This window comes from Amblyraja radiata, chromosome 1 (assembly GCF_010909765.2).
Source record: "Amblyraja radiata isolate CabotCenter1 chromosome 1, sAmbRad1.1.pri, whole genome shotgun sequence".
Taxonomy (NCBI): Eukaryota; Metazoa; Chordata; class Chondrichthyes; order Rajiformes; family Rajidae; genus Amblyraja; species Amblyraja radiata.
In genome coordinates this window covers 16317969-16334592 of record NC_045956.1, presented here as the reverse complement: position 1 = coordinate 16334592, position 16624 = coordinate 16317969, and the positions used below count along the sequence as shown (strand labels likewise).

The window sequence follows — 16624 nt, the reverse complement described above, 5'->3', positions numbered from 1 at the left end:
AGTTTTTATGTGCCTCAGCCCATTACAACACCCACAGCCCAAGCACAGAATTGGGACTTGCCAGTTTTTCAATTCAACTATTTAGGTGTTAATATTTGGGTAAATTCCAGCCATACTACATCTCAATATGATGATCCCAAGAATGATCGATCCCAGGAATGAGTGGGTTAACACATGATGAGAGTTTGTTGGCACTGGGCTTGTACTCGCTGGAGTTTAGAAGAATGAGGGGGGACCTCATTGAATTGTATCGAATAGTGAAAGGCTTGGATAGGGTGGATGGGGAGAGGATGCTTCCACTAGTGGGAGAGTCTAGGTCATATCCTTAGAATTAAAGGACGTTCCTTTAGGAAGGAGAGGAGGAGGAAATTCTTTAGTCAGAGGGTGGTGAATCTGTGGAATTCTTTGCCACTGCTGTGGTGGCCAAGTCAATGCTGTGGAGGCCAAGTCAGTGGATATTTTTTAAGGCAGAGATAGATAGATCCTTGATTAGTAGGGGTGTCAGGGATTATGGGGAGAAGGCAGGAGAATGGGGGTAGGAGGGTGAGTTAGATCAGCCATGATTGAATGGCGGCGTAGACTTGATGGGCCGAATGGCCTAATTCTGCTCCTATCACTTGTGACCTTGTGACCTTATGATGTGGTGACTTTAAAAGTAATTGGTTCAGAGAAGTGTTCTAGGCTTCTTTTTTGTTTTGTTTTTCACATTCCTATGTGATCGGTGATATACTCCAGTTAAACCATTGAAAAATCCAACCCGTTAGTAACTGAGAAATGAAGTTAATTTAGCTGGATTGACAGTCCCATGAGAGTATAGTGATTCCAATCATTTTAGATAAACTTAAAAGTCCACAATGAATAGAATTTCACAGCACTCGTATAACCTGATGTTCCATCGCAATTCAGTTGAAATGCTGACCGTATTAATTATACAGCTCTCTCACACGCAGAAGATTACTTTTGTGGCCCAGAATCATATGGGATTTGCCTTTGATGTTTGCAGCCGCTGGTGTGAATCCCTAATTTCTTGCTGGTTTTTGATCCAGTTACTGCTGCTTCTCCCCAGCTGAATGAGGCTTGTGCAAACACCCTGATACCAGTGAGGATTCCTCAGGAGTCTGTTCTGCTCCTATTGTTATACATTGTGAGGATCTCCTCGGGTTAATTTGATTGAACCTGTGCCAGGATCACCATTTACCAGTAATCCATGTGCAATTGTGGCCATTTCTAAGCTTTGCGGTCCCTGTCTAACTCAACATTTGATTATAAATCAGCTACGATGTTCCCATTGGCAAACTTGGAGTCGTAGAAATAAAATCATGTTGTAAGAAAGAAATGATAGCAGGCTCCAAAAAAATGGTGTATTTTCTGAGAGAAATTCTACAAAATATTATTGAATTGTTGAATGAATATTGAAGTTATTTACTGTTGGGTCAGATCATAATCATCTCTGGCGAGTTGCTCCTCATGGGCCAACTTCCATTGCCAAGACATTGAAGCCTCAGGATCTGCCAGCTGAGAGCCAAAGGATCAACATGGAGCCATGAAATATAATGGCAATGGTGGTAACAGGGTGGGAACAAGTACCAATATGTTTAGGACCAATGTCAAATGTTAATGAATGGGATTTATATCGATGGGTTTTGTTGTTCGGCATGGGCATAGGCCAATGGATCTAGTTCAGTGCCGTATGAATTGACGATGGTGTTAATGATGTGGTTTCTTACAATTATGTTCAATGGTGAAGGATGAATGTAACACTACTTTTTAGCTGCGTTTAGATTAGTTTAGTGATACAGCATGAAAACAGGCCCTTCGGCCTACTGAGGTTACTGAGTCAACACTGATCATCGATCAACTATTCACACTAGTTCTATATTATCCCGCTTTCACATCCACTCCCTACACATTAGGGGCAATTATACGGAGGCCAATAAACCTACAAAGCAACAGATCTTATTTGCAACGTGGGAGGAAACCGGAGCACCCGGAAGGATTGCACAAAGTCACAGGGACAATGTGCAAACTCCACACTGCCAGCACCCGATGTCAGGATCAAACCTGGGTCACTGGAGCTCTGGAGCAGCAGCTCTACCAGCTGCGCTATTGTGCTTCTTCAAAACAAAAATAGAATGCATTATTTTTACACATTGCACCCTACATAGAGCCACCTGTAAGAAATGTAAAGCTCAGTAAATAAATGTGGAATTGATTGACTTTAGCTGTCCATTACTATGGAAATCAGGAAGACTTTTTTCTTCTAATGCAAAGTGATAGTTCTTTTAACTGTTAAAATGTTTATGGAAACCATTGAGTAATAAAAGAAAAGGGTTGACATAACAGTTGCTGAGAAATTGCTTTTGGTTACCCTTAAATGTGATAATAGTAGATAAAAAATGCAAAATTATCAAATTACAATATGTGATTTCTAAAAACTAGTTTCCATTTCTTGGGAATAATGTCAAATATCAGTTTTGCAAATTGATAAGCCAGAGTATAATCATTAAATAGTTTACATCCATGCTTATTTTTATATGTTTTTTTTATTTATTTTTTTTAAATTAGAAGTACAATAAGTTACAGTAATACAAACCACATATATCTTATTACATTTGTTGTACCCCTTCATTTTTTGAGCTTTAAGAAAGATAGAAATAAAAGTAAGGAAAGTGAGAAAGAGTCGTGAAAGTGCAGGAAAGTGTTGGGAAAAGAAAGCCGATTAGAGAGAGTTAGAGAAGAAAGTTAAGAAATAGACCCTAGAAAAGAAAGAAAGAAAGAGAAACAATCGCTCTATTATAAAAAACTCCGCAAAAAGGTAGCTACCAACCATATTTTTCACCCCCCGTTACCAGATCCTGGCACCATTTATTTTTTAAATTACTATTGCACCTTATGCTTGTAGTAAGTCCATAAATGCAGACCACGTCTTTTGGAAGTGCCTGCGAGGAGGAGTCTCATATCTTCCAGGTGTAATGTTTCGAACACGTTTGAAATCCACATTTTTATTGTTGGCATAGGAGCGTTTTTCCAGAATTTGAGTATAAGCTTATTTTGAAGGTGGAGTGAACACGAAGGCATTTAAATTGCCGATGCACTACTGTTGGCTTTAGAGCATATTATACTGAGAGGTTTGTGCTTCAGGTGAATACTGTAGCAATTAACAAAGAACAAAGAGTTTCTCACAAAGGGCTTCTGGCTGTCAGGCACCTCTTGAATAGCGCTTGCAATTTCTTAATCTAGTCAATTTCACTCACCAAAAACTGCAAAGTACATTAAAGAAATTAACTTTGTTGAAAATGGTTGTGATAATCAGTCACGAGAAGAAGATGTTAAGTAACATATTAGTTGTTTAAGAACAATGTTGTGGAGGAAATAAAGCAGATCAAAAACATCTGTTGAGCTCTGCTTGCTCTGATATTTCTCACTTGTGACAATACCCTGAAGGTATTAAAGCACTGAAAAATATTACATGCTCACTTAGTCACAGCAGATGATAATATACTTTCAACTTGGTTTCCTTTGATCAAAAAAATAATCAGAATTTGAACACCATCTTTAGATTGTGAAAGAAAAAGGAAAGATTGCAATCAGAAGCCATCTTTAATCCCACGCTACCATACAACTAAATGTATAAAAAGTCCAAATGAAGGCAACAACTATTTAAAAAGAGGTTTCATCATTTCTGAGTAATGCGTGCCCTGATGGACAGTAGGTTAATGTTGCCGTATTCCACCATAACGTAATGAGCCTTCCGAAGAGTTTCTACTAGTTTTTTTCTAGATTATGACAGCCTGCATCGAAATAATCATTGAGACACTGGAGAAAACACAAATAAAATAAAACTACTGACTTTCTTTGACAGATAGGTATTTATTCCAATAAAATAGAAAGCTTTAGTGTTAGTCACTCTGGAAAAAAAATGAAGCCCTATTATTTAAGAAACATGAGAGAGGCAAAAAGCATAGAAATAGACACCTGTTAGTGTAAATGTGTAAACAGGAACTGCAGAAGGGTCTCTACCCAATATGTCACCCATTCCTTCTCTCCAGAGATGCTGCCTGTAGTATGCCCCTGTCCCACTTAGGAAACCTGAACGGAAACTTCTGGAGACTTTGCGCCCCACCCAAGGTTTCCGTGTGGTTCCCGGAGGTTCCCGGAGGTTTTTGGCAGTCTCCCTACCTGCTTCCACTACCTGCAACCTCCGGCAACCACCTGCAACCTCCGGGAACCGCACGGAAACCTTGGGTGGGGCGCAAAGTCTCCAGAGGTTTCCGTTCAGGTTTCCTAAGTGGGACAGGGGCATTACTCCAGCTTTTTGTGTCTATCACCTGTAAGTGTAACATTGGTGAAAGATATTTGCATTTAGAATTGGGGTTAGGTGAATGAACACTGAGGGCAATTAGGAAATGATCAATGAGCATCTAATTGGACTTGCAATAGAGGTCATGTGCACTGATTTTCATGTGCGTGGAAGGAAGCCATGAATAATTGTAAATAATAGTCATACGGATGTCCAGAATCTGTTCAATTATTTTTAATTTGCTTGACGGGTAGGATCCATCAAGCAAAATAAAACCTTATAGCATTTAAGCCTAGTTAGTTGGCAAAGTCACTAGAAGGTGCAATATTGATAATGAGACATGGAATATAGAACAATACAGCACCGGAACAGGCCATTTGGCCCATTATGTCCATTCCTAACATGATGCCTAGATAAGCAAATCTACTCCGACTGCACATGATCCCTCTGATCTGACTCCCTCTTATCTGCATATCCATGTCCCCACCCAAAAACCTCTCAAATGTCACTATCGTATCTGTCTGCAACACTACCCCTGGCAGTGTGTTCCAGGCACTCACCACCTTCTGTGTAGAAACATAGAAACATGGAAAATATGTGCAGGAGTAGGCCATTCGGCCCTTCGAGCCTGCATCACAATTCAATATGATCATGGCTGATCATCCAACTCAGTATCCTGTACCTGCCTTCTCTCCATACCCCCTGATCCCTTTAGCCAAAAGGGCCATATCTAACTCCCTCTTAAATATAGCCAACGAACTGGTCTCAACTACCTTCTGTGGCAGAGAATTCCACAGATTCATCACTCTCTTTGTGAAATTTTTTTTTCTCATCTCAGTCCTAAAAGATTTCCCCCTTATCCTTAAACTGTGACCCCTTGTTCTGGACTTCCCCAACATTGGGAACAATCTTCCTGCATCTAGGCTGTCCAACCCCTTAAGAATTTAAGTGTAAAAAGTTGCCCGTCTTACCTTAAAGCTATATGCCCCCCGGTCTTTGACATTTCCACCCTGGGAAAAGGGTTCAGACTGCTTATCATATCTATACCTCTCATAACTGAGACTTCTATCAGGTCCCTCCTCCACCTAGGGTGCTCCGGAGTAAACAATCCAAGTTTGTCCAACCTTTCGTTCTAGCTAATACTCCCTAAACTAGGCAGTATTCTGATAAACCTGTTCTGAAAACTTTCCAATGTCTCCACATTATTCCTGTAATGGGGTGGCCAAAACTAGATTATTAACTGTAAGGAAATAATGAATGGTGTCCCACCAGGATCAGAGATGCATCAATCCCAGGTCTTTGGTGGTGTAAGGCAGCAACTCTACCGCTGCGCCACCGTGCCGCCCGGTGACCACACAATCAGGATCTCAAAGGTTATGTCAAGGAATCGGGTGGGTCAGAATAGCTACTGAAGGGGAGATAAGGTTAGGGTTGCAGTCAGGTTAGCATAATGTAGTGGGAGGCCCAAGGTTACCCACAGCAAAACACAATATTTTAACTCGTATGATATCAATTTGCAGCTAGTTCATTGTTAGACTTTATATTCTTGGCTTCTAATAGGCAGGACCGCTTCATATCACAAACGTAGACTGAACCCGATTCTACCAGAATGGCATAAGGAGTCTGCAAGTAAAGGGCCTGTCCCACGAGCATGCGACTTGCATGCGGCAAGCGCGACCAAACCGAAAGCGGGTGCCGCGCGGAGGTTGAGTGATTCCCGTACAGGGCCGGTCCCACCAGCAAGCGCCTGCATGCGGCGAGCGTGACCAAACCGGAAGCGGGGGCCGCGCGGAGGTCGAATGACTGACGTGAAGTTCGAGCGAAGTCCGCGGGAAGTTCGCGCGTGATGTACAGTGTCAAGACGGTGTGTATGGTGTCAAGACGCTGCGTATGCCCGTCGAGGCGGTGCGTACGGCGTCGAGGCAGCTGCAGGCCGGCAGGCCGGCAGGCCGTTGCTGCGCGGAATTTTTGAACACGGTCAGTTTTTCGGAGCAGTCGTTGTCAGGACCAGCTCCGCACCACTCCATACGGCTCCGGAGATCGAAGTGGGACCGGCACCGCGAGGACGTACAGCTCAAGCGACCACGTTAGATCGCGCTTGCCGCATGGAGTCGCATGCTCATGGGACAGGCCATTTATGCATTCATAGCTGAATTTTGTGCTTTTACACTGTTGACAAATATTGCTTATCTCCAGGCATCCTCCTGCATTAGCGTTTGTTGAAGGTGAGGTATTTACCCAATTACGTTTTGTGTTCAGATTTTGCAGAAGTTCCCACTGTGTGATGCATATTAAAACTGCACTATTTGATAACATTTCAAGATTTTCTATTTATTTCAGATGATTAAATCATGGCTCTTCTTGCTGATTCAGGAGAATGTCACACCGACCACATCTCCATTCAATTGTAGCTATTTTGGTAAATAGTCCAATCACAACAACACCTCCCAAAACACCATAATAACACTACATCCATCTTATAACTGGTGAAGGGATATTTCCATGTCAAAAAAGGCTGAAATATTTGCATCCATTACAAGACATTCAGCACTTCAACAGTAATTCGTTTTCAGCTAAGCGTTTTGGAATATTTTTCAGGTGTGATAAAAACATTATGTGAATGCAATTTGGTTTTAATCAGGCTTGGACTAATCAGGGATGCAATGAGTTTGACACTTGGGCCTGACACCTTCAGCTACTCTCTGAATCTGCCGATGATTTAATTTGTAATATTTGGTATCAGATACCTCGCAATGGCAATTAATTTATTTCTCCTCGAGGATTACATAGAAACATAGAAAATAGGTGAAGGAGGAGGCCATTCGGCCCTTCGAGCCAGCACCACCATTCATTGTGATCATGGCTGATCATCCCCCATCAATAGCCCGTGCCTGCCTTCTCCCCATATCCCTTGTCTCCACTAGCCCCTAGAGCTCTATCTAACTCTCTCTTAAATCCATCCAGTGACTTGGCCGCCACTGCCCTCTGTGGCAGGGAATTCCATAAATTCACAACTCTCTGGGTGAAAACGTTTTTTCTCACCTCTGTATTAAATGAACTCCCCTTTATTCTAAGACTGTGCCCCCTGGGTCTGGACTTGCCCCACATTGGGAACATTTTTCCTGCTTGTCCAGTCCTTTTATAATTTTATATGTTTCTATAAGATATCCCCTCATCCTTCTAAACTCCAGTGAATACAAGCCTAATCTTTTCAATCTTTCCTCATATGACAGTCCCGCCATCCCAGGGATCAATCTCGTGAACCTATGCTGCACTGCCTCAATCACATGGATGTCCTTCCTCAAATTAGGAGACCAAAACTGTACACAATTCTCCAGATGTGGTCTCACCAGAGCCCTATACAACTGCAGAAGAACCTCTTTACTCCTATACTGAAATCCTCTTGTTATGAAGGCCAACAAGATTGAAGAAGGAGTTTTTAAAAATGATGGATGATGCATGCAAAATTGCAAAATAGTAATGCACAGCAAAACTTAATCTAACTGCAAATATGCAAATATCAAATTATAGTGCCAACGTACTATAGAATTTGAGTTAAAAAGAGGTTTGCAAAGATATCAAAACAGATTACATCACTGGGCCATGACCATGGGAATCCATAGCGATCATCATACTGCCCAAAAATGACCCATTTTTTTAAATCATTGCATCTTGTTAATAATATTGTGAGTCAGTCTTTTTGTTGAGCCTCATATTTTCCTGAGCCATTTCCATAGTCAGCTGGATCTAAGACAGTGCTTTTAATATTGCACGGTGCTTCATAGGAGAATGCTTGATATAACATTGACCAAGTTATTAGTCATTAGTCCTTATTTAGCACAGTGTCAAAGAAGTAGTTAGAAATCCGTATCTTTATGAATGGTTTAGCAGTGAGTTCCTGCATTTAGATGCTGAAGGCATGACTAATGATGGGAAGAAGGGAATGGTGTATACATTGGGAGGAACTCCACTGAGGAAAGCACGGGAGTGCTAAATGAATCAATGCTAAAATGGGTCATTATAACAAGATGTGTAGGGAGATGCATTACTGAGTAGAACTGATGAACTGCAGATGTAGTTTTACAATAAAAAAAGACAAAGTATTGGAGCAACTGGGTGGGTCAAAAAGCATCTCTGGAGAAGAATACACAAAGTGCTGGAGTAGCTCAGAAGGTCAGGCAGTGTCTCTGGAGAAACCGGATAGGTCACATTTTGGATCGGGACCCTTCTTCAGAATGAAGATAATATCCCGACATGAAATGTCACCTATCCATTCTCCAAAGATGCTGCCCGATCCACTGTGTTACCCCAGCACTTTTTATCTTTGTTTGTAAACCAGCATCTGCAGTTCCTTGTTTCAGCATCTCTGGAGCACATGGATAGATGGCATTAAAGGTCAGGACATCGACCATCCATGAACGAGGGCTTCACTGCTGATAACTGTTGGGCATTGTTCCATTATTCATAAACCAGTGACATACAATGAGACCTAATACAAAGTACTGCATCAAATGATGAGATGAATTTATGAACACATCAGACCAGCAGAAATGTGTAGAAGGTGGAGTGGAAGAGACCACAACTGGGTTTTGCAAGGAGAGTAATTTTGCCTACTGGGGAAGGAGCCAGGTTGTGACTCCTTGTTTAATGAAGTGATCCATGGTCTGACTTCCTCTTCTTCTCAGGAGTGGGAGATGCTTTTGAGTTGTTTTCAGAAAATAGTTCCATTACCTACTCAATGTTTGTGTTGCATACCTTCCATCAAAATTTCAACAAGAGTCTCTGTTTCAGTGTCATCAGCCTCCAGATGAACACATCACTGTTCCAGCTTTTGTAGATCCACATCCCCAGCCATGGTCTTTTTCAACACAGTTTAATTTAGTTTAGTTCACAAGTTCATAAGTTATAGGAGTAGAATTAGGCCATTCGGCCCATCGGGTCTACTCCGCCAATCAATCATGGCTGACCTCCGCCTGCTAATCCCATTTTCCTGCCTTCTTCCCATAACCCTAGACACCCAGCCTAATTAAGAATTTGTCTATCTCTGCCTTAAAAATATCCACTGATTTGGTCTCCACAGCCCTCTGTGGCAATGAGTTCCACAGATTAACTGCACTCTGACTAAAGGAGTTCCTGCTCACCTCCTTTCTAAAAGTGCACTCTTTAATTCTGAAGCTATGACCTCTGGTCCTAGACTCTCCCATCAGTGGAAACACCCTTTCCACATCCACTCTATCTATGCCTGTCATTATTCTGTATGTTTAAATGAGGTTCCCTTTCACCCTGAGAGTTGAGGCCCGGTGCTGTCAAATGCTCATCATATGCTAACCCACTCATTCCTGGAATCATTCCTGTAAACCTCCTCTGGACCCTCTCCAGAGCCAGCACATCCTTCCTCAGATATGGGACCCAATTTGCTCACAATACTCCAAATGCTGCCTGACTAGCATCTTATAGAGCCTCAGCATTACATCTCTGCTTTAGTATTCCAGTAAATAATGTACGCCTTTATTCTTATTACCAAAATGCATGACTCCGCACTTTGCTACACTGAATTTCATCTGACTCTTCTCTGCCCACTCTCCTTATCTGTCCAAGTCCTTCTGCAGAGTCCTTGTTTCCTCTACACTGCCTGCCCCTCCACCTACCTTAGCATCATCTGCAAACGTGGCCACAAAGCCTTCAATCCCCTTAGACAAATCATTAATCTACAACGTGAAGAGAAGTGGCCCCAGCACCGACCCTTGCGGAATTGCATTAGTCACTGGCAGCCAACCTGAAAAAGCGCCTTTTATTGCATCTCTTTGCCTTCTGCCATCCAACCAACCCGCTACCCATGCTAGTATCTTCCCTTTAATACCATGGGCTCTCATCTTCCCTGATAGCATCATGTGCGGCACCATTTCGAAGACCTTCTAGATGCAGGAAGATTGCTCCCGATGTTGGGGAAGTCCAGGACAAGGGGTCACAGCTTAAGGATAAGGGGGAAATCCTTTAAAACCGAGATGAGAAGAACTTTTTTCACACAGAGAGTGGTGAATCTCTGGAACTCTCTGCCACAGAGGGTAGTCGAGGCCAGTTCATTGGCTATATTTAAGAGGGAGTTAGATGTGGCCCTTGTGGCTAAGGGGATCAGAGGGTATGGAGAGAAGGCAGGTACGGGATACTGAGTTGGATGTTCAGCCATGATCATATTGAATGGCGGTGCAGGCTCGAAGGGCCGAATGGCCTACTCCTGCACCTAATTTCTATGTTTCTATGTTTCTGAAAATCTAGGTAAACACTATTTACTGCCACCCCTCTGTCTGTCCTGCTATTAACTTCCTCAAATAACTCCAGCATATTCATCAGGCAAGATCTTCCCTTCACAAAACCATGCTGACTTTGGCCTATTTTATCGTGAACTTTCAAGTACTGAGTAACCTCATCCTTTATACTTGACTCTAAAATCTTACCAACATCTCTTTAGTGCAGAGATGCAGTATGGAAACAGGCACTTTGGCCCACTGACCAATCAATCACCCATTCATATTAGTTCTATGTTATTGCAACCTCTCATCCACTCCCTACACACCAGCGGCAATTGTTACAGAGGCCAATTCACGTACAAACCTGCACATCTTTGGGATGTGAGAGGAAACCAGAGCACCCAGAAGAAACCCACATGGTAACATGGAGAACGTGCAAACTCCACACAGACAGCCCCAAAGGTTAGGATTGAACCTGGGTCTCTGGCACTGTGAGGCAGCAGCGCACTTTTGAGTCATTAGCCAGATCATCACTTGCTAGCTATTTCCAGACATATGGAACGAATATTGCAAGAGGACTCCCTTCACAAACTAAAGTGAAAATAGCAGATACACCACCAGTAAATGCTACCAAATACATTACTACAATCTCATGGGCTGAGAAACAATTACCAGAACAATGTGAGTATCTTTTATCTTTGGGTACTTTAGTTACCTTTATTTCTTTCCATTCACCCCATCCTCCCCAGACCGCCAATCATTAATATTCTGCTTTTTCAATGCCCAAGTGTTCCATAGCTCAAATGGACGAGCATTGATAATCTAAAGCATTCTCATTGACTAAGTGAATGTGAACTTAGTTGCCTTATGGTGAACTGTTCAATTCTCCATTAGGCCGATAAATTATGACAATACTATCTTATTGATGCTCTTTGCGTTTAGGACCAAGAGTGATATAATGAATCAACACTCATGGGATTTCAGTATGAAATATACCATTGTATGAGAAAGGCCTAATTTGAAGGAACAAGGCATTCTCGGAAAGTTGTTCGACATGAGCATGTTATTGGAGATAGACACAAAAAGCTGAAGTAACTCAGTGGGTCAGGCTGCATCTCTGGAGAAATAGATTAGGTGACGTTTCAGGTTGGAACCCTTCTTCAGACTGAAAGATAGAGTTGAGGGGGTGGGGGGAAAGAAAAGGCCACAACAAATCAGGGCCGACAGTGGACTTTGGAGTAGAAACCTAGGATGGAAATGGGGTGGTGAGAGAGACATGGCAATAAAAGCAGAAAATGCCTTTAGTATTAGGTCCAGCATGATTTAGGAAGATAATTTTTTTTTTTATACCAATGATTCATGAGAAGCCACTTTAAGAAGGACAGTGATCGCAGATTTGATATGGGAGGGAATAGTTTCTGAGAGGTGTGAAAAAGGCAAGCAAATGGAAAAGAAGAAGCATTAACCTTGGTTCCAAAATATGTTTGAAGATAATAAATAACAAAGGACAAATAGAAACTGGTGGAAATACATTTTTGAGACACAAGGGACCACAGATGCTGGAATTTTGTGTAGAACACAGTGAGTGCTGGAGTAACTCAGTGGGTCAGGCAGCATCTCTGGAGGCCATGGAGAAATAACTGATAGATCTTTAAATCCATGTTCCAAAAATTGTGTTCCTTTTTCTAAGGGAAATAAATCCTTCCTATTTGTTGACTCTCTCTGCAGCCGCTTCTGATACAACAAAAAAATCCATTCCAACTAATCTTCCATCACAACTACCATTTTCCAAACTCTGCAATGTCACTTTAAATCCAATCTGCATTGTTTGTAAAACATGGAAATAGAGTTGGCAGTGCCCATTAAACTCCCATTTACACCAGCACCAGACTAAGCCAATTTTATTCCCATCGACACCTCGAAAATCATACTTCTCAACTTCACACTTTTGATAAATAATAGCACTAATTAACCTACCGACTTAGAAAATGCTGGAGTAACTCAGCGGGACAGGTAGCATCTTTGGAGAGAAGGAATGGGTGACGTTTCGGGTCGAGACCCTTCTTCAGACTACCGACTTACATCTGATAGATCTGACCTTGTCAAAAACTTTGCTAAAATCTACATAGACTATATAAAATGTATTACACTCATCAATGTCCATCGTTAAATACTGAATAAAGTTAATCAGAAATGTCCTACACTGAATACATTTCTGTTGAACATTCCTTATTAATCTCTTTTTTCTATATTTCTATATTTCTATATAAGAAATCTATATTTATTTGATATTGCCCTTTAGAATTGATTCCAATATTAAACCTTCATATAACATGGGTAATATTCATATAGAGTAGGTACTCGAATTGCAAACGTGATCTGAGCCACATGTCTCTGGATGATTTCAAGGCAGTTTTCCTGTATAGCATTGAGAAAACAAATAGACACAGGTTACTTTAGACCTATTATTATATATGGAGGCAAGGGAACTTTGTAACCTTAGAGTAATGGATCCACTGTGGATTATAACATGATCCCTCTCAAACTCATTTTGAAACTCAAGCATAAAAATAGGGGCTTAAATTGAAATAATACCAATAACACAGGTCGGAAAGTTGGCTCAGAAAGATGTGAAATTTAAAGTAAAAAATTTGATGGACGATTAGCAACAGTGAAGATGTAACTTCGAAATAAATTATAATGCTAAGTAAGCCGATGCAGCTTTAAGGAATAAAAACTTAATTGGAAAAGCAGTCCAACTTGGCTCACTGGAAAAGTAAAATACTACATTTTTAGTGATATTTGATGTGATACAAAGCTTGCTGATTGGGAGATTCCAAAAATTTGTGACGATCGATAAGAAATGGACAGAATGAAATCGAGACCCTTCGAGAAATCGAGAAATATTACGAACTTCTACGGCTACATAAAAGGGAGAGAGGAGCAAATGTAAACAGATGCAATTACTGTCGGGGATAAGCGAGCTGCACAATGATTAAATATTTTGAATTCCAGAAATGGCTTGCGATCGAGGAGCTAATGAGTGATAAATGTGAGGATATCAATATGAGTAAAGTTAGAGTAGAGAGGAGGACAGCACAGGAGCAGGCAGTCACCCCATAATGCCCATGCTGAACATTATGCCACGTTGAGCCAATCTCCTGAGCCTGCACATCATGTATATCCCTTGTGACAGTCCAGCCTCCGTTGTAGCTGCTAATCCTTATCACTGGCTGACAGGTCAGGAGAGCCAATCCTCAACATCGCTGGTGACAGCCGAGTCCAATTAGCTGATATTGGTTGGCCGTCTGAACCGTGTGAGCCTACTCCCTATAAAACCAGTTATCCTCGCCAGATCGGAGAAGGGAGAGGGCGAGGGAAGAAGCAGGAAAGAAGGAAGCAGCAAGGAGGAGCGAAGAGAGGAAGGCTGCATTAGTTGGCAGCCTCCCTGCTAGCTGTATTCCCCTGTTGAAGTTCGAGGAAGACTGAACCTCTGGGACAAACCTGAGATGATCAGCGGCAATGTGTGGTGAAGACTGAGCTGCTGGGAAAAAGCCCTAGACAGCCAGTGACTCGAGTGATACGGAGTGGCCGGGGCAAGCCTGAGACATCAGAGCTTTTTCCTGCTCATGGAAAACGAGGGTGGCCATGCACACACGCACACACACGCGCGCACGCACACACACGCACACACAAACACGCACACGCACGCACATGCACGCACACACACACACGCGCGCACGCACACACACGCACACACAAACACGTACACGCACGCATATGCACACACGCACACACACGCACACACACGCACACACAAACACGTACACGCACGCACATGCCCGCACATGCCCGCACACACACACAGGCACACGCACACACACTCACACGCACACACGGACGGACACGCACACAAACATGCACACACATGCGCACACGCACACACACACGCACAAAACACGCACACGAACGCACACAAGGGTGAATCACCGGAAGAAGCCAGGGATTGCCTCTTTCGCTGACCAGGTCTGCCGGGACAAGCCCAAGATCGCCAGCCCCCCGTACATGCGCCCGGGCAGCGAGGGACAGCGCCCCCCTGCGGTCCTGGATTTTCTTACCACTGTAAATAAAATATATCACTGCCAAACCCAGTGTCATCCCTGACACCACTCTCCATTCCCTGAACTAACATGTGCCTTTCCAAAAGCCTCTTAAATGCCACTTTTGTAGTTGCCTCCACCCCAAGCAGTGTGGTCCATGCATCCACCATCCTCTAGGTAAAAAAACAAATTGTCCCACACATCTCATAAGAATTAGTTTACAAGTTTACAAGAATGACTCCAGGAATTAGTGTGTTAGCATATGATGAGCGTTTGACAGCACTGGGCCTCGACTCGCTGGAGTTTAGAAAGTTGAGGGGGGGGCCTCATTGAAACTTACAGAATAATGAAAGGCATAGATAGAATGGATGTGGAAAGGATGTATCCACTGGTGGTGGAGTCTAGGACCAGAGGTCATGGCCTCTGAATTAAAGGGCGCTCTTTCTGAAAGGAGATGAGGAGGAAGTTCTTTGGTCAGAGGGTAGTTAATCTGTCATTGTCACAGAGGGCTGTGGAGGCCAAGTCAGTGAATATTTTTAAGGCAGAGATAGACACATTCTTGATTAGAACGGGTGTCAAGGGTTATGGGGGGAAGGCAGGAAAATGGGATTAGGAGGCAGAGATCAGCCGTGATTGAATGTCGGAATACACTCGATAGGCCAAATGGCCTAATGCTACTCCTATAACTTGTGATCGTGTGATGTTCCTTTAAACCTTGCCCCTCTCATCTTACTGGTGAAATTAATGGGAATAGATTCTGCAGAGCTCACTAGCCCTGATAATCTACACAATGAGTGCATTGTAGATGATGGCCATTTAAATTCTAGGAAGTCCCCAGTAACACCAATACTGTAGAAAAGGCAGATGAAAGAAAACAGGATGATAACTGTGCAGGTTTGACGTCAATAGCAAGGAAATGCTACAATTTAGAAATGAGGAGTGTGATATCAGAGCACTTAGAGCATCCATATATTCATGTAAGGGCAATCATAATTGATAAATCAGTCCTCAAGGGAAAGTAAACAGATAAATAGGTACCAGAGGCTGAGAGTGGTAAGAGCGCAGGAGATCAGGCAGGTCACTAATAACCATGACATGCATGAGTGTCTCAGTATTGTCAAGACAATACGTTGTCCACGTATCAGGGCTCGCACACTAAGAGCCAAGAATGGGAGAGAGTTCATCAAGAACAGTGAGGCAGTCACTGCCAGTACTTTGAAGAATGCCATATTAAACACAAAGACACAAAGTGCAGGAGTAACTCAGCGGGTCAGGCAGCATCTCTGGAGTACAAGGATCGGTGACATTACGGTTCGGGACCCTGCTTCAGACTGATTGCTGTGCGAAAGAAAGCTGGAAGTGAGAAGGCTGGCAGGTTAATAGGTGGAGGGGGAGGTGGCTGGCTGGGCAGATGGAGGAACTATGCCCAGAGATGAAAAAGCAGAAGGTGTGAGACAAAAGGATTGAAGAGTCTTATTAATCCTGTTGCCTTTGCATCTGTCTTTGACTTCATTCCACAACATATTACTTGGTTCAGTGTTGTCACTCGCCCAGCCTGACACGAACCAGAAGAGGACACATACTAAGGCTCATGTGGAGAAAGTATCCATGGTAAAGCTTTAAAACAGACAGAGGATGAATTCTGGGATGAATCCATCCATCTTATGTTCCCTGTTGCCTCACAAATCCAGCAATGCAAGTTCAGCGCTGTTCTAGAGTGCTGTCTCTATGCAGACATGTTCCTTGTTTGTAAAGAGTAGCACACGAGGATCTCATAGACATTGTAATCACGACCATCTTAAAGAAAGCAGACAAATCTGATTGTCATAATTATAGAAGGGCCTCATCGCAATGGTCTTCCCCAAGTGCCTACTGCCCATGACCAAATACATATTCCGAATCGCACTGCAAATTTCATTCATCAAGATGGACAATGGAGATGAACTTCACTGAACAAGAACATCAGGAAAAATATG

The 16624-nt window shown here is 42.7% G+C and overlaps 1 protein-coding gene across 3 annotated transcripts in view; it reads right to left on the bottom strand.

The window, feature by feature from the left end:
• marchf1 (membrane associated ring-CH-type finger 1) overlaps window positions 1-16624 on the bottom strand; it is a 229414-nt gene that overhangs the window by 45817 nt on the left and 166973 nt on the right. The gene's annotated exons all lie outside the window — the stretch shown is intronic.